The sequence below is a fragment of the Pinus tabuliformis genome, chromosome 4_2 (genome assembly GCF_031772625.1).
Source record: "Pinus tabuliformis cultivar Carrire ecotype Pingquan chromosome 4_2, CPIR1, whole genome shotgun sequence".
NCBI classification, from domain to species: Eukaryota; Viridiplantae; Streptophyta; class Pinopsida; order Pinales; family Pinaceae; genus Pinus; species Pinus tabuliformis.
Window position 1 is genome coordinate 144,646,137 of NC_142304.1, and position 27,492 is coordinate 144,673,628.

A 27,492-nucleotide genomic window follows, 5' to 3' on the forward strand; every position below is an offset into this window, starting at 1 on the left:
AGCAGGAAACGCCACGGCCGGAAGCTAGTGGCAACAAAAGAACCCATGGATCAGAAGGATCAGAATCCGACAAAGAACCACCAGTGAACACGCAGGAATACTCACAGGCCATCATTGTTCCCCCTTCCGACTCGCAGGGTTGGCGTAGGGTGGAGAAGAAGAAGGGCAGAAAAGTATAGGCTTTGATGTAATTGTAAACTTTTTTTATTCTTTTTACGAGTGTACTTGTCCTATTCATGGACAGCTATCTGCATATGCTCTAAGCATCTACAAAATGTAATTTATTTCAATATGAATATAAATTACGACTTTTTTCTACGGGAAAAAAAATAAAGGAAAATAGGATAAAAGGAAGGTGAAGAGGCACATATTTGCATGAGAGGGAAATTGAAGGGAAAATTAATAAAATAGAGGCCTCAATAATAAAAAGGCTTATGAGGATCAGTTTATGTCTTTTTATTGGTTAACGTTTTACCAATTCAATTTTGGAGCTCTCGTTTCATTCGCTCATACTCTTACACACTTAGATCATTCTTGGAGCATGCTTGGAGCACTCTAGTATTCACTTGGATTTGGAGAAAGAAGGCAAAGGAAAGCAGGAAAGTGCAAGGGAATAGTTGGATCAGCAGCCATGGCTGGATTGCTTTGCAGGTAACAAGTTGCATGTGGGATTTCCTTACTGATTTTTGAATGCATGGTATATGCATGTGATTTTTTGGTTATGTGTTGTTATTTGCATGGATATTTTCCTGGATTGACAATGGTTTTATACTTGCCTTTCCATTTCCTGGATATCCATGGTGTTGTGGGTTTTTCCACTTTTTTTTTTTTTCTTATTGCTGCTCATGTTCCTTATGGCTGTGAGTTGGAATAAATGCTCTGGAATCCCTGGAATAACTTGGGTTGAGTTACTAGTCCCGGAGCCTAGGTTGGGACAAATGCTCTAGAGCCCTTATGGTTTGAGTTACTAGTCCCTGGATCCATGTTGGAAAAATGCTTTGCATCCCTGGAAGGTTGTGGGCTGAGTTACTGGTTCCTGGGGCCTTGGACAGCCTCGGTAGAGACTGATCTGGTTGGTATTAGTGATGTGCGACCATAGAGGTGGAATCACTACGGTTGAGGGTTGAGGTGGTTTGGCCTCTTGAAGCCCTGGTTGGTTTTGTCTTGGTTTATTCCATAAGATCCCACATTCATGCTTGGAATATGGCACGGGAGTGACTGACTAAAAGGGAGATTTGGTTCAGCCCAATCTATGGTCTGGTGTTACGTGGAAGTCCCTGACTTGGTTGCTATTTTCATATATTAATAAGAGTTATTATTCTATTGTGATTCATGTATACTTTTATTGGTTATATTGGTGATATTATGGCTGAGTTACCATGATTCCTATGTTGGTTATTTTATGGTTTTATGTTCGTTATATGATCTGTACAATCTATGGCTATTTTCATGAATTTTTTAGTTATTGATTGGTTAATGAATGCATGGACTTATAAGTGTTGTTTCATATGTGTGGAGAGGGAATAGAGCCTTATTTCTAATTCTCAAATGAATCTCAAACTCCTATGATCATATATGTATTCATGACATGTAGCTTACATGTTTTCCATGTGTTTGACACATTTTTTGTTGTGGATTAGGTAGTCTAGGTCAAGTTTTTGATTCAATATTGCATGTTTATCTTTGTTTTCATGTTAATTATGATTCTGGAAAGACTCAAGCAATTATGGGTAGTGTTCTAGAGGTTAACCTGAAAAGGTGGCACAGGTCCTAGGACTACATGCTCATAACTGAAGATTTTAGGTCATAGTCTCTGGCAGCTAAGCTTATGAGTGCAGTTATAGTCACATAATTTCATGCATGCCTTGTTGTGGGTGTGGTTGTGGTCCCAAAGCAAAGAAAGGGGTTTTATCTCAGTGTTTGGTCACCTAGGGTGGTTTTTCAACCTCTGAGTAACCTATAGTCATTCTAGGATGTCAATATGTGGTCAGTTTGTAGGCCTCACTTCCTTAACTGGAACTAGGAGGTCAGGTCTGGTCATAGTGACACTCGTCTCATGTTTACTTTGTCGGGCTTGTGAAATTGGGTAAATGTGGGATGAGGTGTTTACAAATGCAGAAAGAAGAAGGCTAGTTTAAGGAAGAAAGGATTGAAATCATCATGCTACAAATAGTCTAGGAAGAGTGTTAAGTTAAACATATCATCTAAAAATGAGTTTCAATAGAATTTTTCCTCTCCAAGTGCATATAGATTAGTCAAACCAATAAAATAAAATGGCATAACAGCCAAAGAAAAATACACTGAAGTGTTGGGGGTGTAAGAAAGAGAACTTGTTGAGACATTTTCCACAGAAACAATAAGACAAAAAAAGGGTATACAAAGTCAAAAATGCCATTACAATCAATGACATGAGTAGTAGTGTACCCCCAAATTTATGTAGTTATGGAGAATAGGCCATTGAACCACCAAACTTTAGTGGTGGATATGGTAGGTATACTCGCTAACCACCCCATATAAATTCTATTTAACCCTAGATATAACCTAATTTATATTGCATTTCAAATTGTCAAGGCACGTGTTTTACAAAGAAACAACATAGAAAGTCATGGTTCTTCAACTGGCTAGAGGGACCAAAAGGAAATCAACCAATGTTGTTGAATAATTCCAATTCGAAATGAGCGGTTTGCTCATATGAGCCACCTTGAATGTGTTGCTTTTGGGGTCATATGACATATTTGGCATGGATTGGCTAGAAACACATAGATAAAAATTAGATTACTACAATAGAATTTGGAATGCACAGACAATGAAGGACAACAAAGGGTACTTTAAGGAGTGGGAAAGATTTTATCCATGTGACATATTTCAACTTTATAAATGAAGAAATGTTGTAGAAAATGATGTACATTATATGTCATACATGTTAGAAATTCAAATGAAGATAATGAGTTGGAATTTGAAGACCATTTGATACTACGAGAGTACAAATATTTATTTCTTGAGGAGATTCCCATATTACCTCCCACAAGAGACATTGATTTTTCAATATTACTCACACCAAGAGTAGTTCCTATGTTTGGGGTACCATTTTGAATGAGAAAATATGAACTGGTAGAGTTGAAGATACATCTGAAGGAAATGTTGGACAAGGGATATATCAAACCCGATGTGTCTCCATGGGGAGCAATAGTTTTATTTGTTAAGAGGCACGATGGTACCCTCATATTATGTATCGATTATAGAGATTTGAAAAAGATGACCATCAACAATAAGTATTCATTGCTTGAGATTGATGATGTATTTCATCTACTGAGAGAAGGAAAATTGTTCTAAAAATTAGATTTGAGGTTTGGATATCACCAAGTTTGGATCCAGGATGAGGATATCTACAAAACTACATTCAAAACTAGGTACAAGTTTGTAGTGGTGCCATTTGGACTAACAAATTCACCAACTATCTTTATGTACTTGATGAACAATGTCCTTAGTAAGTACTTGGATAAGTTTATGTTGGTTTTAGTTGATGTCAACCTAGTGTATTCAAATACCAAAGAAGAGCATGAACAACACCTCGGGATAGTATTGCAATTGCTAAGGGAGCAACAACTTTATTCCAAGCTCAGTAAATGTGATTTGTTTCAATCACGAGTCCATTATTTGGGGTTATGTCATTTTGGAAGGAGTGACAGTAGATCTTGAGAAGATCAAGGCAATTATGAAATGGCTTGTCCCTCGAAATGTGGTAGAATTAATATTCTTTATGGGACTAATAAGATATTACATAAAATTTATTCCAGGTTTTTCAAGAATTGAATACCAAATCACTTCATTGTAGAAGAAAGGGGTAAATTTTAATTAGACATTAAAGTGCACAATTTTTTTTGAATATTGAAGCACCTTCTAACAAACCCCCCCATCCTAAATATTGTATATCCATATAAGGATTTCCTAGTTTGTACATATGCTTAGAAGGAAGGATTCGATGGAGTTCCCATAAAAGAAGGACATGAGATCAACTATGAATCCAATAATTCATATGAGCATGAGAAGAATTATGCAACGATTAATTTAGAGCTTGTAAGCATTGTGCTTGTTTTAAAAATGTGGAGACACTACTTATTGGAAGGAAATTCACATAATGGCAAATCATAGTGGGCTAAAATACCTATTTGATTAGTCTTATCAGAATGTTAGGAAAGGTATGTATATGTCTCTTATTAGTGAAATTGACTTTGGGATTCGACAAATTAAAGGAAAGGGAAAATGAGTAGTAGATGTGTTCAACAAGAGCATGCAAATGATACATATGGTAGTAAGCAGTTCCTGTGAGACAAACATAAAAGAAAGAATTAGATAAGAACTCCAAGGTGATGAGTACTTCTAACATGTAAGTGGGTGCTTGAAGCAATAACCTAAGGGGCCAATGAGAGAAGAGTATCGATTAAGAGAAGATGGCTTATAATTGTATAGGGACATATTGTACATAAAAAATGAGATAGACTTGAAGAGGATCCTAATGGATGAACTCTAAAAGAGACCTTATCCTAGTCACCTAGGTTGTAAAAAGATAATAACCACTACCATAAAGCTATATTATTGACCCAAGATGAAGAGATAAATTGTTGAATATATTACTCGATGTTTGGAATGTTAGTAGGTTAAAGTGGAGCTTAAGCATCTATCGGGATTTTTATAGCTAATACTAATCCCATAATGGAAGTGGGAAGTTATATGTATGGACTTCATCACTGGGCTACTAAGGACTCCAAAGTAGCGTGATGCAATCATGGTGGTAGTGGATAAGTTGAGCAAAAAAGATCACTTTATTCATGTAAAGTATACCCATAAAAAATTTGATATTGCCTAGATTTTCATGAAGGATTTTTTTAGGTTGCATGGAACACCCAAGAAGATCATATCTAATCAAGATGCCAAACTTACCTCAATTTTTTTAAAGTCTTTATTTCTAGGTTTTGGTACCTAGTTAACATTTAGTATTTCCTACGATCCTCAAACAGATGGGCATACAGAAGGGTAAATTGAGTGTTGGAAGACATGTTAAGAATGTATGTTATGCATCAACTCAAGCAATGCGAAAATTATTCACATATGGAGGAGTTTTCTTTCAAAAATGGCTATCAAGAGCCACTAAATATGAATCCCTTTAAAGCATTGTATCACACAAACTGCAACATTCCAATAAATTGGGATAATCTAGTTGACCAAATCATACTTGAGCCAAACTTGTTAAACAAAATGGAGTTGGAAGTGACAAAGATTAGGAATAAGTTGAAAGTGGCTCAAGATAAACAAAATGATTATGCAAATTAGAACATAGTTTCCAAGGAGTTCAGGGGTAAGAATGCATGTGTATATTCAGACCAACCCTAAGAGAAGTTCCTTGAAAGTGGGGTCATGTGCCAAGTTGGCACCACATTATTGTGGACCCTTTGATAACTTTGAGAGATTAGGGCCAGTAGCATAAAATCTTTCCCTATCACCTACCATAAAAGTACATGATCTATTCCATGTGTCTTTGCTTCAGAAATATGGATATGATGTTGGTCATATTATTGATTGAGTTGTGATACAAGTGGAACTCGAAGGAGAGTTCTAGTCTAAATTCTAGTGCATACTTAACTAGAAGGAGACCATGCTTCGTAACCAATCCATCGTGCATGTTAAGGCACAATGGAAGCAATTTAGAGGAGATGACGCAACTTGGAAACTAGAAAATGGCATGCCCATTTTTTTATAATATCGATTATATTAATAGTGGAACACCAGGGAACGTGTTACTTTAAGGAGGAGGGGATTATAACAACCATTTTAATATTTGGATTCTGTAAAATGTAATTAAGCATAATATTGCTAAATGGCTAACATGGATAATCTTTCCATACTTTATTTGATTTGTGTATTATTTTATTTAATATACTTTGCTAAAATTAAAGGAGAGGGCAACCAACATAGATCTTGATGCCTATGAGGGAAGCTTAACTAAGGGAAAGCTATAAGGAGGACCATGAAACTTCTTATCTACTTAAATTAATTGATCAAACCCCTTACATACAAATTGCACTACCCAAACTACCAACAATTATGAGGGAATGGGAGAGATGGTACTGAATTGATCCATAGAATGGGCTATGTACTGTTCCAAGACAATTTTGTTGTCCTCGCATCTTGATAAGGACCACAAACTATCATGTTAGGGTAGTGTGTGTGAGGTTGAGTAGAATAACATGAGAAGAACAAAGAGAACAGAGAGAAAACAAAGATAGAGAATGAATAGTAGTGAGAAAGAAGTATGGGAGAACTAGAGAATGATTGGTAAATGAACTTGTGAATTCTATGAATTGAAACTAATCCAGATGTGGGCACTAAAACATGACTGTGAATAGAAGGGGGATTGTAACAACCCCGGGTTAAAATTTCATGTAATAAAAGTTAATAAAGGAAAAATAAGACCAAAGTCATGTGACACTTATTCCAAGTTGAATGTTGGGAAAAATATCCTAGTGGGCATCACTTGTGTTTATGGCTAAGGGGAAATTGGCAAAGGCTTTGAAAAGGAAAAGAGGCATTAATTGGCATTTTATTTATGAAAATTATGTAAATTAGGAGAAAATGGAGATGAAAGGTCACAAGTTGCATGTGAGGAGGAAATTGAAGGAAAATGATGGGAAAATGAAGAAATTAGAGGCATCAATAATAAAATACATCAGAGCATCAGTTGGTATCTTTTTTCCAGTTCAGTTTTGGAGTTAGTCTTCAAGAGGAGAAGAGCACTGAGAAGAGAAGGAAAGAAAGCAAGAAAAGGAAAGCAAGGAAATCTTGGATCAGGTAGCTTCAACAGGAATGCTTGTAGGTAACAAATTGCATGTATGATTTCCTAGCTGGTTTTGGCAGGTACAGCATATGCATGTGTGTATTTTGGTTTCTTTGTTGTTGATGGCATGGATATTGTCGGGTTTTGACAGTGGTTTTAGCCTTGACTTGCCATTTCTAGATAGCCCTAGTGTGATGGGATTCTTTCTTGGTTGAGTTTTGGATTTCCATAAAGTTTTGGATTTGAGTGAGGTGGTCTCAGGAAAATACTAAGGGGTGGGGGTGGAGATGGTTTTCTCTAGGAAGTCCTCAACAGGTGGGTGGAGATGGGAAAATTCCTTAAGGAATGGTGAAGGAATTCTGAGGCATCCAAGCTCAGTTTGGTTTTGTGATCTTAAGACCGGTTAAGTTGAGATCACGGTATGGTGAGAGTGAAGGTGGTTTAACCTTATATTCCCTTGGTTGTTTATGGATTGGTTTATCCCATGAGATCCCACATTCATGCTTGGAATATGGCACGGGGGTGATTAGATGAATGAAATATTTGGTTCAACCCAATATATGGTGGGGTGGTACATGGAAGTCCCTAACTTGGTTTGCTTTTGCACATGGTTAATAAGAGTTAAGTTCCTCTTGCTTTTGATGAGGAATTGTACTTGTTATCATGTGGTTTTAATGGTTGTTCTCTTATTATTATTTATCTAGTTATATTTTGGTTATAAGGAAAGTTGAGGATCAATCGAGAGTAGGAAGAGAAAACTAATGGAGCATGTGGTAACATATCTCGATTCAGATACAAGTTAGATAGAGGGGATACATTTAGAGGTGGCTGGTCACTGGATACACCTGAAAGGAGGACTGGTATGTATGGGCATCATTCTAGTTCCCCATCCAGGAGACATCATCACAATCATCATCGTCATCATCCTTATAGGAGGGTGAGTACTTGCCTGAGGAGTTCAAGAAAGTTAGGACACTACATTTGATGGAGAGATGAAGAAGTCAGAAGATGCAGAGCCATGGTTACTTGAGATTAAGTAGTTCTTCATATTGTAGAACTATTCATAGAACATGAAAGCCAAGATAGCCACCTTCGGTCTCAAAGGGAAAGCATATATTTGGTGGGAATATCTGAATAATGTCAAGGGCATTCAGGAAGAAGAGTTGATTTGGGATGAGTTTGAGAGACTCTTCAAGAAGAAGTACTATGATGACAGAGCTAAGGAGTTTTATGAGTTGTAGATGGGTTCTATGGAAAATGATGAGTATACTAGCATGCTCCTGGAGTTTTTGAGGTATGTGCCTTATCTCAAGGATGAGAAGGCTAAGATTCAGAGATTCATCAGTGGGTTTTCAGTAGCATTTAGAGACCGGATTGAGTTTGATGAGCCTAGATCCTTGGAGGAGGCTAAAGCATTGTTATGAGAAATTAAAGCGCAAAGTTGAGGCTAAGCGTGACTTGAAGGGAAATGAGAAAGTTAAAGGGAAGTGGCCACCGAAGTGGGGAAGACCTTAGGACGTAGGTTAGAAATAAAATGTTGTTCCTTACAAGAAGTTAAATGCAGTTGAGAAGGGACATGGGTCACATCCTAGAGAGTAGTAGAACAAAGGTGATGGTAGGAGACCGTTCTAGTGTTGGATATGTGGCAAAGATAATCGCAAGAAGGATTGTCCATTGTACCAGGGTGGTAGGCCTCATATTTATAATGCTCAGGAGGCGCAAACAATTGGGGATGTTAGTATCAAATTCCTCATATTTATGTAGTTGTGGAAAATAAGCAGGCAGATCATTAGGCATCCATTATTGAGATGGAAGGTAAGCTCTGTGGTCGATTTTTCTGTTTTGATTGATCCTGGATCTAATTATAGTTATGTTAATCATGACCTGGTGGATAATTGTTGCTTGAGAAAATAAGTGCATGCAGATTCTTGGTTGGTGCAGTTGGCTATAGGTACAAAGAAGAGAGTTCACCACTTGGTAAGAGTTTGTGAATTTGAGCTGAATGGTATGCCTAAAGTAGCACATCTGAATGTACTTCCATTTGGATCATATAATATGTTTTTGGGTATGGATTGGTTGTACCTTCACAAGACCAAAGTAGATTTTTATGACAAGGCTATTGAGTGTGATGATAATGGAGAAAAGAGAATCTTGCGGGGAAAGAAGAATTGATGCAGGTGCATTAGGTCGAGCACATAAAAATGATAAGTTATTAAAGTCAGACCAAGACCCTAACAATGTGATGGATTGATCACATGTCAAGATTAGAAACATTTTAAATTTTATTTGTGATTTTTTTTATATTTAGTTAAGATTAGTCAGGAATATATAGTTAAAAGAAATGGTTTTTATAGTTAGTAGGTAGTTAGGGCTAAGGGAAATTGGTTCACATCCATGAACTCATTTCTTGTACAGTTACTTTTAGTTTTCGGAGAGAGGAGTAACATTTTTGGGCTGGAAGTTTTTGGGTTTAAGAGAGAGGTATGTTGTTGTTTTTTTTCTCTGTGGGAGATTGAAGTTAATTGAACAACATTTCTTAGACCAATGTTTTTTTTATCAGCAAATCGAAATTTGTAAGTGTGCGTGAGATAGTTATTTGCATACGTGCTTGTGAGGTTTGTGAACCGTAATATTAATATCAGGAGATTGAAATTGATTTGGTTTTTAAATTGTTGTGTTGAATGAGGAATGCATGCACTATATTTTCTTTGTTATTTACATTTAAATGAGAACCCAGAGAATTACATTTCAGTTACTCTTCTAATCCAGTGCTTTTGCACCCAAGATTGTGTATTGGAAAGAGTCTATATCAAGCCAACAGAAGAAAGAAAAATTCGTAATGGAAATCCGTCATCAAATTTGTGGGTCAATTTCTTATCAAAATAAGACGAAATTCGAAATTCTGACATCTGGGTTTTGTGCAGAGCAAGGTCTATTAGTTAATTCGAGAGCAATTTTCCAAAATTATCCTTGGTTGGGGAGTTACGAAGGGATCTTTAAAATGTGTTTTTATAGACTGCGTGGCTAGGAAAAACAATTTGTTGTTCCCCTCGTATTAGCACTGTGGTTTGCTGAGTTAGCAACGATTTTTTCCCCTTGTATCAACACTATGGTTTCCTGAGATAGCAACGACTTGTTGCTCCCCCTATACCAGCACTGTGGTTTACTGAGATAACAATGATTTGTTGTTCCCCCTGTACCAGAATTGTGGTTTGCTGAGATAACAACAATTTGTTGTTCCCCCTGTACCAGCACTATGCTTTACTGAGATAGCAACCATCAATTTGTGGTATCAGAGCCTTAACGTTGTTGGTATCTACAGTATAAAGAGATGAATAGGCGAGCAGGAAGGGCATGAGGTTGCAGAGGTAGACCCGTAGGTAATGCAGAACTCTGGTAAGAGATAAGGAGACTGCAAGTTCGGTTAGAAGCCATGGAAGGAGGGAGACAATGAGACCCTGAAGGTGGAGATGTTAGTGAGGATGAAGAGGAACTTGAAGAAGAAGGATCAACACCTATTGAAGCAGTTGTTGAGAGTAGTATTGGGTTCAAGTTCAAGACCAAAGCCTAAAATCTCTACTTACGATGCAGTTTGAAAGATGAGAATCTACTAGGTTGGATCAGTGAGATGGAAAAGTATTTTGAGTACGAGGAAATTGACGAGGATAAGAGAGTCAAGTTTGTTGTGACAAGGTTGAAAGGCCATGCTACACTATGGTGGGACAATGTATAGGCTGAAAGGAGGAAGAAGGACAAACCATTGATCAAGAGCCGGAATAGAATGGTGGTGTTGTCGTACAAAGTGTCTAGGCACCGCGATAATGCTCAGATTAAAGATAAAATAGCACACACTCAAAGATATTCTATTATCTTGCATCAAGGAAATTACACACATATTTATACAAGCAAAAGTCTCAAGATAGGAATTCTATCTTAGACATACAGTAGTGTGGTTGAGAGATTCTCTCAACCACACACTAAACTAGGAGAAACTATATTCTAGCTAATTCCTATTATGTAGAAACAAACTCCTCAAATAGAGAATTACAACCATAGACAAGTAGGAATTAATTATTTCTAACTCCCCCCCTTAATGACTACTTGTCATGCTAGTGATTCACAAAGTCTGGTTGTGGTCAAACATAACAAAAAAAAATATGTCGACATCCATATAAAAGAGCAACCATCCACTGGAATGTATGGGTACCAACCACTGCAACCGCTAGTCCTGTAGGATGTCCTTTGCATACATGATTCTGTCGACCATTATCACTGCATATATGTACCTACAAATCCACCACCATCGAGCGAATTTCGTGTGCAGAACTTCCAAAACAAAGAGAGATCAGTGCCTTTCTAAGCCAAATATTCATGTAACAATCGCAAATAGTTGCGTTGATTGCACCTTTCGATGCAACTGTTAGATAGAAGTGCGCCGACCCTCTTGTGCTCAGACACACCAATATCTGAAACCGTGAGCCAGGTGTTACTGCAGTCCACTTGCTCCTACGAGCACAAAGCTCCTGTGTACACGTTAGCCACTCAGGAAATATGCCACCACCGGGCAAGTCCGATCTGCCACCACCGGGCAAATCCTGTAGCCACTAAGGCTCTGCCACCACCGGGAAAGTCCGATCTGCCACCACTAGGCAAATCCTGTAGCCACTAAGGCTCTATATGTGGTTTCTGGCTCACCACCAACCAGCCACAAAGGCAATCCATTACAAAGTGGTTTTAAGATCACCACGAACTTTAAAATACCTTTAAAAGGCTTACATTTCATTCAACATTTTGGAGTTTCTGTGTACATACAATGACCATTACAACAAATGGACTTGTTTATAACATGTTAGGGAGTCTATTCCACAAACCACACTAACTCAAACAAACATCTATTTTGTTGTCCACCATAAACGTTGTTGCTGCTACTTTAACTCATCTATTCATTGTTCACATCTTGGGCATCCTTGTCTGTTCAAATAACTTCTTGGAACTCCATGCTTAACTTGTCATTCATTAGAGTTGCAAATTCTAACAAAATAACTTTGCCTACATTGAGTTAGCTAGGCTCAATAAGGCACAATAATTTTATCCATAATTCCAAGAAAATAAAAAATAACTTTAGATTAACAAAGCATCAAATTTCTCTATCTCTGCAATCTGATAAATTCTGAAGCCCAAGTGCAACACTTAACACCATTCCAGCTATAAAGACATTGTCATTCCTCGCATTCAAGCTCAATCCAGACTAGTACGCACCCTCAAGCACCTTGATTCGCTTTATTATTACAGAATTTCGCAGTTCTGAAGTTGTAAACCAGACATTGTAAAGCAGTTTCTCAGTTGTGACTTTCTGAGCATTCATGGCAGCTTCTGCTCTGGCATTAACAAATCACCATTACATTAATCTGTTGTGAAGTATACGCAGATGATGGGCCTCTTCTACCTGGCTCGTCCCCTTCTTCCCCTTTCGAACATCTACACCAAAGTTTAGCAGATATGATCCACCGAGCACTGACGATGTACTATGCGAACGTATGTGTAAAGAATTCGTTGGAGGCACCGACGATGGTAGCCGTGTCCTTGTTGGACTTGGTAGGCCTCTTGTGGGAGAAGATGAGGCCATCACCTTGATTGGGGAAACAGAATGTTGCGGCCCTGAAAGTGGTGTTGCCTGAAACCGATTCGCAAACTGTGCAGAGGATATTGCTCGTTCTGGCCCATTCATTATATGACCAGTTGTTGATGATACAACCTTTGAGCATGTCGTTGACCTCGGGAACCCTGATGATATATCAGATTCTGGCGCAGACGACCGCACCCCTGACAAACGATGCAATCTGTTATTAGTTTCCTGCCAAAAACGAGGCGGAACCGTTGTATTCCAGCTTATGTGACCTCCAGAACTACTTCTTTGACTGATACTGGTAGTTTCTTGTGCCACAGATTTGCTAACCATGTCAGGCCTCAAATCACTGAGTGCAGGGCGCTGCCACTGCTACACCCGCTACCACCACTACATCCGCTTGACCTCCACTGCACCGATTGAGAGCCTTTCTAAAACCATTTTTCAATGACTCAGTGCAGTAAGAAGCAACAACAACCATGGCTACAGGGGACTCATAACATATACAGGCAGATCCATGCAAACAAGAATCCCAGTTTTTTTTAAGCAGACGACCCGCCATCCATCAGCCATCATCGCTGCCCGAGCGACATCAACCACATCTCAGACTCTGTCTCTCAGATCATGATCCCCTTCATCCACTACTGCATCAAATTGGAACTCTCTTCTTCGGCTTCTGACATCATTCCCAGCGACTAATGGAGCCACGGTAGAGCAGGACACGCCTCCGGCAACACCGTCAGCAGTGAGAGACTTGCAGACGCTAAGAATGGTTTGGCCTGGAGCCTTCACTTCCGCGTTGCTCAGCAGCATAGATAAAACCATTTTAATCTTTGTCAAAGAACACAAAATGCTTCCTTCAGCTCCTCTTCAAAATCTATGCGGATCCACCAAGACAACACCATAACAAACACATCCTCTCTTCCCGCAGTCTTCTCCACGCAGTAGATCCCTCATTCAGCAGCAATGTTCACTCGCACAACACGTCATTTCAACTCACCAGCACAACGTTTCTCAGCACTCCGTCACTGCTGCTACAATGAGGTCTCGGACTCAGATCCGGCTCCCACGTAGATCCGACACCGTCACGCGAACAACAACGCACCAGGCAATCTCCACCTTCAGGCTCCATGCAGATTCAAGTGCAATCTGGCAACCACTATCCACCTGGCAGCGCGCAAACTCTGTCACACCACGGTTCTCCTTGTGCCACGCTCGGCCTGCAGCTTGCTCGTCTGCTCCGCCTCCCAAACTACGCACCGAAAGGCTTCACAAACGCAGAAATCAAAGATCCGCCTGAATCCAAATCTAGAGTCTCTTGATGATGTACAAACTAAGGTCAGCAGTACGCAATCAATACGCATGATCGATCAAGATCTGTTTACACAGATATGATCGATAAACACCTCCAGATCAATTCAGCCTCAACCTCCACACCATGATCCAACAAACACATAGATCCATGGCATCACCGATCTGTTAGCAGGTACTATTAACACGCCGCTCCAAACTCCGCTCACTGGAAGCCAGAACACCACCCGAAAACGACTTTTTCTCCGTGGTCTCATTAGGGTAGCTAGTGCTACTTTTCTGCGGTAGAATTTTTCTCTAACAGGTGTTGGCTCTTTAACAACACCAATAGATCTCAAACAGAACTCCAAACTCGCACTGTCCATGGTCGATTCCTCTGTTTCATAAACCGGCAGCGTGGCCTCTATTTACACAGGACAATGTTAAATATCGCAGCAGCATAGTCGATGGACAAATATAAACAAATACATATACTCTTTATTTCCTCGGCCCAGGAGAGGCCAAGCCCACGAGGGGCCAGGGCCTCAGGGCTCTGATACCAAGATAAAGTAGCACACACTCAAAGATATTCTATTATCTTGCATCAAAGAAATTACACACATATTTATACAGGAAAAAGTCTCAATATATGAATTCTATCTTAGACGTACAGTAGTGTGGTTGAGAGATTCTCTCAACCACACACTAAACTAGGAGAAACTATATTCTAGCTAATTCCTATTATGTAGAAACAAACTCCTCAAATAGAGAATTACAACCATAGACAAGTAGGAATTAATTATTTCTAACTATTAAGGGTTTCCACTCTAATCCTTACTCACTCCGTTTAGAATCTCTCCTAGATAAGTCAAGGGGGGTAGTCCCTAAGGTAAATGGATGAGGGTAGCCTTGTGGAGCACGGGCTCTAGGAGATTTAAGGATGAACAACTTGATGAATTTAGAATAAGTCTCAGTCAATTGAGATAGATATATTAAAATAAGACACAATCACAAGATAAAAGTGACTACAGACCAGTGCCTTTAATTTGAATTCACCAAAGACTAAATAAACAACAAGTCACCCAAAGTAATTTATAATGTGGCAAAGCGACGATCATGAACAATTAAAAGTAAAAATGCTCAAAACTTTAACATGCACGATAATCTATCAAAATTATATTTCTCCAATAGTGAGTATGATTTAAAATATTTATCGCATCTTGACAATAGAAAAATCATGAAAATTGCTTTTAATCACCAAATAACACCAAGGAACTTTAAATTAGAATTTTAATTATTCCTTAGGCAATTAGTTGAATGAAGAAATCAAAATCTTTTAATGTGATAGAATTAAAATGAATCAAACGGTTCAAAATTAAAAAAATTAATGGGCCATAGGCTACATTAAAATATTAAATGTGAAAGCGTAAATCCCTTTTTAGTTTATTTTATTCTCAATCCCAAATTCACAACAACAACAACAAAAATTAATTTTTTTAATTTTTAGAATTTTTTAAGCCTGGGATCAAACTAAGTTGGGCTCTTCAGAAAACACGGATCAGGAGTTGGCTGGTCCAACTAAAAATTTCCCTGAACGCCCGATGATCTAAAAATCAAGACTTTCCTGCAAATCTCAATCCAGCCATCAAAATAGAGAGAGAAAATGATAATAAAATTCAGATATTACATTCAACATTGAAATTATCACTTAAACTTCAGCGACTCAGCAAGATACCTGTACTCAAATCACTCCTTAGAAGCTATCATCAATGGCTAAAAAAATTTACGTATGAAAAACGACACATCTTACAGTATTTCCATGAAGAGTAACCACAGCGAAGGTTAACCCCAAAGTCTTTCTTTATTATTTAAAAAAGATTACACAAGAGCTTTTCGCTTAGCACACGACTCAAAGGTGGAATATATCAACTGACAAATGACTTACTATTTAAAGATAAATCCTCCAACGGCTAGTTCGGGTGATCTTCGTCAAAGCAATCTCGACCGTTGATGAGGAATAAAATTTATTTTAATCTCATGTCTTGAAATATTTAAATAATTGGGGAAATTTTCAATTTTCAATTAAATGAATTTTAATTAATTCAAAAATTAAATTTTGAATTAATTTCCCGAAAACTTTGAATTTGACTTAACCCCAAGAATCAAAGGCTTAAAATTTATCAAAATAACTAATTTACCTTAGCCCCGGGGCGTTTTAAATTTTGATTTTTAAGGACCCACGAATTCTGTTTTTGGAGAGTTTAAATTTACCTAGGACCTAGAATTAATTAATTTTTTGGCTTAGGATTTTAATTAATTTTTGGCCAGAAAATTTAATTAATTAACCTATGAGGGGATAAATTATTTTTCCAACCCTCAAGGCAGTTTACATCATGATTTTCACATTTTTTACATCTCAAGGGGGAAAACCCATTTGTAAAAGACCCTCACAAAAATCTAGCAGACCAAACAATTTGTAATAAAATAACCTAACCAAATAGTTAGGATTATTCCCAAATCACTTTTACATAGACTCGATCTAGAACACTAGGACTCACCTAAGATCCCAGTGATAAAATACATTCCGACTTTGGGGTGAGACTGAAGGAAAACTCTACTGATCATACGAGAATGGATCGGTGAGACAAAAAACCTCCCAAAATGTAGATTGTCACCAGAAAAGTAGGTTTACCTAGGCAATTACATACACGACACGGATATGCTAGGATTATTTACATTGTACACATGCAGAAAGGGTTTACATTATAACATAATGATCAGGAAGATGATGACAGTTGCACGACACGAACACATCGATCAGGCGCTATCCCTTTTGCAAAAAAGGGGGTGTATTGCTATGGGTCGTTGACACATAGTGGTCAACATCTAGCTCTACTAAGGGACACGTTGTTGCACCGGAGGAATGTAAGAATCCAGAACCTGCATCCGCACAACACACAATATAACATAAGTAGCGTCCATCCACAAATCATCATATAACGTTAAGCATAGGAAAGATATAAGCTCTTCATTTATTAACTATCCTAATAACATGAAAAACATAAATCTAACTACAAAATGAAATATTGAAATAACATGGTATAAGGTCAGAAATACAATACAAAGATGCCCCATGGCATCAAATGTGTTCAATATACTGCATACTGAGCATTTGCACTTTCAGGCAAATCTATTGGTTGCTTCTCAGATGTGCCATGTCCAATCCTGCATATGGTAGGACTGTTTCCTATTCGAAAATCAAGTTGCTCGCAGCCATCAGATGCATCAAATCACTTTCTCATTCTATTTCTCTTGCGCTTTTTCTTTGTGACAAGTTGTATCACTGATGATGTGGAACATTCTGCTTCAAAACTCTCAGATGAAGTATGTAAGATATGCATGACATGTCTTTCTACATTCCGCATTTGCTCTGTCAAGAATGATGGATTAGTCTCACAGGTGTCATGAGTTATAACTTGATCTATGACTGGTGGATTAACCATGTGAGCATCAACTTGATTCTTATTAATTTCCATTTTATCCGGGTCACCTTCAATTAGCCACTTTTCAATGGAACAAATGACCTCTTCATAATAAGATGGAGCTTGATGTAGCAGACGAGGAGGCTTATGATTTGTTGGCGTTTCCTTATTTCTTTCATCCTTTGACCGATGTTGAAATTTTTGTACCTATATTGTTATGGCATCCATCTGGTTAGAGTGTTCAACCTTCATAGTACTCACTTCCTTGGCATGGTTTTCCTCCATGGTCAATAACTTATTCTGAAGACATATCTGACCAGCTTCCATATCTTTTATTACTTTGTCATTGTCTGCTTTTATGGTCATCAAGCAATTTTGTATAGAGCTCATTTCTCTGTCATGATTAGCTTTCATGGTTTCCATTTCCTTAGCATATTTTTCTCCCATGACAAGTAAATAGTTTTGCATAGAAGTCCTTTCTTTCTCATGATGAGCCTCCATATTTTGAGCACACTTTACTACTACGGTGGCTACGTGATCAGAGTGTTTAATTTTCATGATTTCCATCTCCTTATCACGTTTTTCCAGTTGGGTGTATAAAGTTCTCATATCCTTGGCATATTCAGCTATAATTTCTTCTTTACTAAGCTCCATATTTTTTACCAAATGTGTTTAACTGAACTACATGTCTTTAACCAACTACTTTAGTTCTTCTATAAGATGCTTATCATCTTCCCTTTCATTGTCGACACTGATTTGACAACTTGTTCCTACTTTTCCACTATCATGGATTCGTCTTGCAACGGTACAAGTGGATTCATCATGAGAACATTCACAATACCTGCAATATGATGCATTTTGATATGGAGAATTGTCTTAAAGTATTTCATTGACAGATAGATCTTTTACAGGATCACGTCCATCATGTTGCATAGTATTAGGGGCACAATGCGAACCACCTTGATCTCCATATCTATCTTCAAAAGCATTGATGATGTCTTGTAAAGAAGTGAAAGAATCTTAAGGACAATTATGAAACCAATTCAAAGCATCATCCTCTAAAGAAAAAGTAAATAGACGCATCTTGACATCTTCTTGTTTATATTGGGAAGAACAACAATATCTGATTATTGTATGAGTAACCCTGGATAGATGTTTTCTAACAGCGGTTGAATCACCACCTGAAAACAAAGGTAATTTATGAATGGCCTCTTCCGACATATCATGGATAAAGTTAGTAAATGACATGAGGTAAACAATTCATCCATGATGACTTGCTTAAAGGGATAAGGAGGGACCAAATGGATGCTAGAGAGAGACCCCTGCTCAAGAAAATCAAGAGATGCACAAGAAGCAGGCTTCTAGTAGAAATTCTTATAAGAAATGAAAGAAGTGGAGTCGCCACTTGAACATGATTCTAGCTCTAGGATCCAAAAGGCAAAAACAACCGGATATAAGGGAGGGCTTCTTGTCTGAGAAATAATGGATGAATAAGTGGAGTCGCCACCCAAACAAGGAACGAACCAAAATGTCCAGGTGCTAAAAGTGCAGATGAAACGATTAATAAGATGCTGAAAGATAAGGCGATGAAAAGATCAAATAACGCCAGGAAATTTTGGGTTGATGGGATAAGAAATGATGAAAATATTAGATGATTAGAAAAATTTCGTGAGGACCAAGGGAAAAAAAACTCTGTCCCCGGCAATGGCACCAAAAAATTTTGTCATTTCCAACTAAAATGAATGATAGAAAGATGAAAAATGAATGTCGTAGAGCCAAGGCCCAATAAATTGGTCCCCTGTGGCAATGCGAAGAAGTGTTGGCTTTGTCGGCTTAAATGAGAAATGAGAAGAATGATGAGGAAATGTTGATGAAACATCGGGAATAAAATATCCCCGGCAACGATGCCAAAAAAATTTGTGCCGCTTGACAGGCTAATGAATGGCGGAAAAGATGAGATGATTAGAACGATGTTGAGGAAACCGAGGACAGAAAAACTCTATCCTTGATAACAGCGCCCAAAAAGGTTGTGCCGGATGACGAGAAGAATAAAGATGAGATGATTAAAATGATGTCGAGGAAACCAAGGATAGAAAAAACTCTATCCCCGGCAACGACGCCAAAAAATATTGCCGCGCAAAGTGTCTAGGCATTGCGACAACACTTAGAGTAAGAGTTGTCACTCTAATCCTTACTGACTCCGTTTAGACTCTCTCCTAGATAAGTCAAGGGGGGTAGTCCCTAAGGTAAATGGATGAGGGTAGCCTGTGGAACACGGACTCTAGGAGATTTAAGGATGAACAACTTGATGAATTTAGAATAAGTCTCAGTCAATTGAGATAGATAGATTAAAATAAGACACAATCACAAGATAAAAGTGACTGCAAACCAGTGCCTTTAATTCGAATTAACCAAAGACTAAATAAATGACAAGACACCTAGAGCAATCTATAATGTGGCAAAGCGACGATCATGAATAATTAAAAGTAAAAACGCTCAAAACTTTAACATGCACGCTAATCTAGCAAAATTATCTTTCTCCAAGAGTGAATATGATTTAAAATGTTTATCACACCTTGACCATAGAAAAATCAAGAAAATTGCATTTAATCACCAACAAACTTTAAATTAGAATTTTAATTATTCTTTGGGCAATTAGTTGAATGAAGAAATCAAAATCTTTTAATGTGACGAAATTAAAATGAATCAAATGGTTAAAAAATAAAAAATTTAATGGGCTGTAAGCCACATTAAAATATTAAATGTGAAAGAGAAAATCCCTTTTTAGTTTATTTTAATCTCAATCCCAAATTCAAAATATATATATATATATATATATAGAATTTTTTAATGTTTTGGATTTTTTAGAATTTTTTAAATGTTTTAGATTTTTTAAATTTTTAAATTTGTAAATTTTTTTTAATTTTTAGAAATTTTTAGGATCTTTTATATTTTTCAATTTTTATTTTTAATTTTTTAATGTTTTTAAAATGTAAATCGAAATCAAAACCAAAAAAAAAAATGTAAAACAAAATAAAATCAAATAAGAAAAAGAAAACGAAACTTTAAACTAAAACAAAATTAAACAAAGTTCAAAAGAAAATGAAATCTGATTATTTAAAAAGTAAACTAAACCTTAACCGATTAAAAAATAAAAGACAAATCTAGCATAACCAAAAAGCATACATAACAAAAATTGTCGAATGTTTTTTGTTTTGTTGTGTGCATCTGCAGGTTACGAAGGCTTGGATGGCAGCAGAAGAATGCAGCGGACGGAGAGGAGGAGAGGGTTTACAGGGCGAGGGAAGGAGCAGCGAGAGACAAAAATACACAGACGGAGAGGAGCTATAGTTGCGGGCTGGCAGTGAAGGAAAGGGTGCAGGTAGAATATGGTTGCAGCGAGAGGATGAAGAAATTGGATGTTGTGGGCAGCGTAGGAGAGGGATCTGCTAGCGGATGAGGGAGCTACAAGTGGGTACACAGATTTGTTGCAGGGACATCAGATTTTTTAAACGAAGATGTGGATAGGCGGTGAGGGAATATGGCAAGGGCTTGCATGGTTTAGGCAGTGAGAAGAAATGAGGGTTGAGGGTCGAAGAGATGGAGAGGATGAGGGTTTGAGGATAGACAGAGGTGAAAATGCAGGCAAGTAAAAAGTGCAAGCAGACAAGGGTCAAAAGAAACCCAAAATTTTCCAGATTTAAAAGACCTAAATGCAGACAAACAAAAACAAAAAAATCGAGAATTTCTAGAAAACCCCAAGATGTAGACAGTAAAATCAAATTCGAAATTTTTTGTTTAGAAAACCCCAGGCAGCAAAGAAATTATAGCCCAAAACTTAAGATAAACCTAGAAAAATGAATTTCACACCAATGCATTTTTATGCTTCAAATTTATCAACGAAAACCCTCGTTAAAACATTTCCAGATTTAAAAAATTTAAAACCCTTGGACTGCAAAATATTGGATAATATTCCTGCAAAATGATGTTGATGAACCCCAAAGATCTAGATGTTACCCTCCAGGGCCTAGATTTGGACTCTAAACAGATTTATTCCTCAGATTTTTAGTTGCAAGACAACAAGAAACACCCAAACGATATATACAATGATAAAAACTAAAACCCAAAAAAAAAACCAAGTCAGAAAACCAAAAATAATTTACAGGTTTATGCACAGGAATGGCAGATCTATCAAATTTGAGGAGTGAGTCCAACTTCACTCCCAGATCTAATAATCTAAAGCTCTCAACAGCCAGATTTATCAACTTCGCACACAAAAAATTAAATTTTATAATTTTAAAAGAGGTTCTAAGCTCAAAACCCATCATGCATCACCAATAAAAATCTTATGATAAGCCTAGGATCAAATTAAGTTGGGCTCTTCCGAAAGCACAGATCGGGAGTTAGCTGGTCCAACTGAAAACTTCCCCGAACCCCTGATGATCTAAAAATCAAGACTTTCCTACAAAACTCAATACAACCATCAAAATAGAGTGAGAAAATGAGAATAAAATTCAGATAAATAGAGATACCTGCTATTACATTCAAAATTTAAATTATCACTTAAACCTCAGCTACTCAGCAAGATACATGTACTCAAATCACTCTTCAGAAACTATCATTAATGGCTAAAAAAATACGCATGAAAAACGACACATCTTACAGTATTTCCATGAAGAGTAACATCGGCGAAGGTTAACCCCAAAGCCTTTCTTTATTATTAAAAAAAGATTACACAAGAGTTTTTCGCTTAGCACACGACCCAAAGGTCGGATAGATCAATTGACAAATAATTTCCTATTTAAAGATAAATCCTCCAATGGCTAGTTCGGGTGATCCTCATCAAAGAATCTCGACTGTTGATGAGGATTGAAATTTCTTTTAATCTCATTCGTCGAATATTTAAATATTTGGGGAAATTTGAAAGTTTCAATTAGATGAATTTTAATTAATTCAAAAATTAAATTTTTGAATTAATTTCCCCAAAATTTTGACTTTGACTTAACCCAAGGGATCAAAGGCTTAAAATTTATCAAAATAATTAATTTACCTTAGTCTCGGGACCTTTTAAATTTTGCTTTTTAAGGACCCACAAATTTTGCCTTTGGAGAATTTAAATTTACCTAGGACCTAGAATTAATTAAATTTTTGGCTTAGGATTTTAATTATTTTTTTGCCACAAAATTTAATTAATTAACTTATGAGGGGATAACTTATTTTTCCAACCCTCAAGGCATTTTACATCATGATTTTCACATTTTTTACATCTCATGGGGGAAAACCCATTTGTAAAAGACCCTGATAGACAATCCATTTCTGTGACCCAAATATAATCCAGCAGACCAAGCAATTTGTAATAAAATAACCTAACCAAATAGTTAGGATTATTCTCAAATCGCTTTTATATAGACTCGATCTAGAACACTTGGACTCGCCTAAGATCCTAGTGATAAAATACATTCCGACTTTGGGGTGAGACTGAAGGAAAACTCTACTGATCATCCAAGAATGGATCGATGAGACAAAAAACCTCCCAGAATGTATATTGTCACCAGAAAAATAGGTTTACCTAGGAAATTACATACAAGACATGAATCTGTTGAGATTATTTACATTATACACATGCAGAAAGGATTTAAATTATAACATAATGATCACGTTGATGATCATAGTTGTACATCACAAACACATCGATCAGGCGTTATCCCTTTTGCGAAAAAAGGGGTTGTACTGCTATGGGTCGTTGACACGTAGTGGTCAACAGGTGGCAAAGATGAAGAGTAAGTTCTTGCCAAAGGATTACTATCTAACTCTTTACAAACAGATACAAAATCTTAAACAAAAGATAATGACAATGAGGGACTACACAAAGAGTTTTACAAGGTGAAGTTTAGAGCAGGCTATGTAGAAGATACCCCAGAGAAGATAGCAAGGTATATCAATGGTATGAGGTTAGATATCCAAGATGATGTCAATATACTTTCTCCAAGGACAATAGAGGAAGCAAACGAGTGCGCCTTGAAGGCAGAAGGAAAGATAGCTAGGAAGCAAAGCTCTAGTAGAGGGCATGGTTTTTCCAAAGGGAAAGGACAGACAAATGAAAGAGGAAAGTTTCCTACACAAAATAATGATGAAGGCAACTCAAATCAGCAAGGGCAGTGAGAGAAATAAGGTGGCAGCAGAGGAGGAAGATCTTACCAGAGAGGTAGAGGTAGAGGAAGAGGCAGAGAGACTGTCTATCGATGTTACAGATGTAACAAATTGGGTCACCGCTCTTTTGATTGTCCTAAGAATGACAATACAAGACAGCGAGGTGCATACATAACTCAAACCGAGGCAATATGGGCACAATTACCTGAGGTAGAGAATGTGCCAAAGACTGGAGAGGTGTTGATGATGCACAAAGTCCTATTAAAACTAGCAAAGGACACTATTGAACCAGTCCAAAGGAAATCCTTATTCAAGAGAATGTGTAAGGCAAAAGGCAAACGTTGCAAATTGGTGATTGACAGCGGAAGTACACACAATCTATTCTCCCAAGAAATGGTGGAAAAATTGGGATTGAAAAAGATTAAGCACCCCATACCTTATAAGGTATCGCGGTTGTGAAAAGGACACCAACTATTGGTGCATGAACAAAGTGAAGTTGAGTTTTAGATAGGCAGGTATAAACACAAGGTTCTTTGTGATTTAATGCCAATGGATGCTTGTCACATTCTTTTAGGTTGCCCATGGAAGTTTGATAGGAAGGTGACATATGATGTAGAGAGAAATTGTTATAAGTTCGAAAAGGATGGCGTCAAGCACATTATTGTACCATTGAAAGAGGAAGGTACATTTGAAACAAGTAGCCCAAAAGCACTGCTACTTAGTGGAAAGAAATTTCTACAACATATGGAAGAAGATGAGGTAAGCTATGCAGTGGTTTGCAAGCCAAAGGTAGTACTTCTGCACACTGAAATTGTAGATTTACCTATTGAAGTTTAGGATTTGTTGCATGAGTTTCATGACATTGTAGTTAACGAATTTCCACCCAAAAGAGGCATTAGTCATCACATAGACTTGATACTGGGAGCAAGTCTTCCGAACAAGGTTGCATATCGAATAACATCCAAACAGAATGAGGAAGTGAGGAAGCAAGTCCAAGAATTGTTGGACAAAGGACTAATAAGAGAAAGTTTGAGTCCATGTGCCATACCTACAGTATTAATTCCAAAGAAGGGTGGAGAATGGAGAATGTACACGGACTCTAGAGCAACCAACAAGATCACCATTCATTACAGGTTTTCGTTGCCATGGATGGATGATATGATGGATTGCTTGGGTGGGCCAACTTACTTCTCAAAGATTGACCTGAAAAGTGGTTATCATCAAATTCAGATCAGAGAAGGAGATGAGTGGAAGGCAGCTTTCAAGACCAATGAAGGCTTCTACGAGTCGACGGTCATGCCATTGGGCTTGTCAAATGCACACAGTACCTTTATGCGGCTGATGAATGAAGTCTTGAAGGAGTTCATTGGTAAGTTTGTCATTGTTTACTTGGATGACATTTTAATTTTCAGTGAAACTAAATAAGAGCACTTAAGACATTTAAAGTATGTTTTAGAGAGATTGCAGCAAGAAAAGTTATTGATTAACATGAAGAAGTGTTCTTTTATGAAGAATGAGATTGTATACTTGGGTTTTGTCATTTCTAAAAATGGCTTGAAAATGGATCCAGAGAAGATAGAGGCAATTGTAAATTGGCCCTCACATAAGAACATTTTTTAGGTGAGAAGTTTTCATGGGTTAGCTAGCTTCTACATAAAATTTATTAGGAATTTTAGTGCATTTGTGTACCTATCATTAACGTCATCAAGAAGAATAGGTAGCCATTTTATTGGACAACAGTAGTAGGGAAAAAGAAAAAAAAATCATTGAGAAGTCGTTGTTGAAGTTGCCAGACTTCAATCAACCCTTCCAAGTGAGATTTGATGCTAGTGGGACAGCTATTGGAGTTGTACTAAGCCAAGAAGATAAGCATGTTGCATATTTTAGCAAGAAGTTAAATGAGTCAAAACAAAAATACTCTTCCTACGAAAAAAAAAATATATGTGGTGGTTCAAGCTTTGAAGCATTGGAGGCATTACTTGATGCCTAACGAGTTTGTTTTATACACGAATAATTCTTCCTTACAATACATTATGCAGCAACATAAGTTAAATCATAAACATGCAGATGGGTGAAGTTCCTTCAAAATTTCACTTTTGTTTTGAAGCACATTAGTGGGAATGCAAATAAGGTTGTCGATGCATTGAGTAGGAGATGCTTAATCATGCAGGAAAGTCAAATACAAATTTTAGGCTTTGAATTTTTGAAGGACTTGTATGACATTGGTGGTGATTTTAAAGAAGCTTTTGCAGCATGTAAAAATCCAGTCAATAGGGATAGCAGTCCATGGAAAGAGTTTATGTTCCAGGATGGGCTATTGTTCAAGACCAATCAACTATGTATTCCCAATTTCTCAATGAGAGAAAACTTGGTCCAAGAAAAGCATAATGGCGAGTTGGTTGGACACTTTGGTGTTGAGAAAACACTTGGGCAGTTAAGTCACTTCTATTTTTGGCCTAAGATGAAGGCAGATGTACAAAGGTACATGAGTAAGTGCAGGGTATGTCAACATGTGAAAGGGAGAAGTCAGAATGTTGGACTATACATGCCATTACCCATTCCCAACAGACCTTGGGATTCAGTGAGTATGGACTTTGTTCTGGGTTTACTGAGAACTCAACGAGGTAATGATTCAATCCTTGTAGTTGTGAATATATTTATTAAGATGGTTAATTTCATTCTGTGTTTCAAAACCAGTGATGCTACCCATGTGGCTAATTTATTTCATGATGAGATTGTTCAGTTGCATGGTTTTCCAAGAAGTACAATCTCTGACAGGGACACAAGATTCACTAGACATTTCTGGAGGACCTTGTGGAAGAAACTTGGCACTAAACTAAATTTTATCTCAACCTATCATCCACAGTCTAATGGGAAAACATAGGTTGTAAACAGGAGTTTGGGTAATTTGTTGAGGAGTTCAGTAGGTGATCGACCAAAGCAAAAGGATCGTGTGTGCATCTCTCATCCCTATTTATTAAAACTCATGGAGATCTATCCTACACAATTTTACTGAACTATATTGATGATGAGCCACCATGGAGGGCTCAAAACGTCGATACAAACAAATCATGGATGCAAAAACTCCGGAAGAAAACAACACACAAAGCATTGATCGCAAAAGCCTCAAAACAATAAGAAAAATTCCATTTTAGATCTTGTACGGCATGCATCCGAGAGGAATTTGTGAGCTAAGAGACTTGGGAAAGCTTGAGCATAGAAGTGCTAATGGAGAGGATTTTGCAACAGCCATGAGTGAGTTGCACGAGCAAGTAAAACAAAGATTACAAGATACAAGCAATGAGCAAATGTACACAGGAAAGAGGTAAACTTTGAAGTGGGAGATGTGGTCCTAGCTCACCTAAGAAAAGAGAGGTTTCCAAGGGAAGAATATAACAAATTGAAAATGAAGAAGATAGGACCTTGTAAGATCCTCTGCAAGTTTTCAGTGAATTCTTATGAGCTGGAGTTACCTCCAGGAATTGGCATTTCACCCATTTTTAATGTAGTAGATTTGTATCCCTACACAGTTGGTGATGCAGATCAAGCTTCTAGGAATCTTGACCAGGATGAAGGAAAGGAACAACAGTGGCTGAAGCAAATGCCTGTGGCAAAGAGTTTAGAGGCTAAACAGATTTTGGATACATGTGTTTCCAAGAAGACCAGAAGGAAAGAATACTTGGAATATCTTGTGAAGTGGAAAGATTGTCCAATGGAGGATTCTACTTGGATGGATGAAGCAACACTACAGAAAGCAGGTCATTCTATAGAAGATCTTATGAGCAGGAGCTCATAAATTTTTCTTTCTTGGGGAGTTTGATGCAGGTGCATTAGGTCGAGCACATAAAAATGATAAGTTATTAAAGTCAGACCAAGAGCCTAGCAATGTGATGGATTGATCACATGTCAAGGCCAGAACACTTTAAAGTTTATTTGTGAAAAGTTTTTGATATTTAGTTAAGATTAGTTAGGAATATCTAGTTAAAAGAAATGAATTTTATAGTTAGTAGTTAGTTAGGGCCAAGGAAAATTGGTTCACATCCATGAACTCATTTCTTGGACAGTTGCATTTAGTTTTTAGAGAGAGGAGGAACATTTTTGGGTTGGAAGTT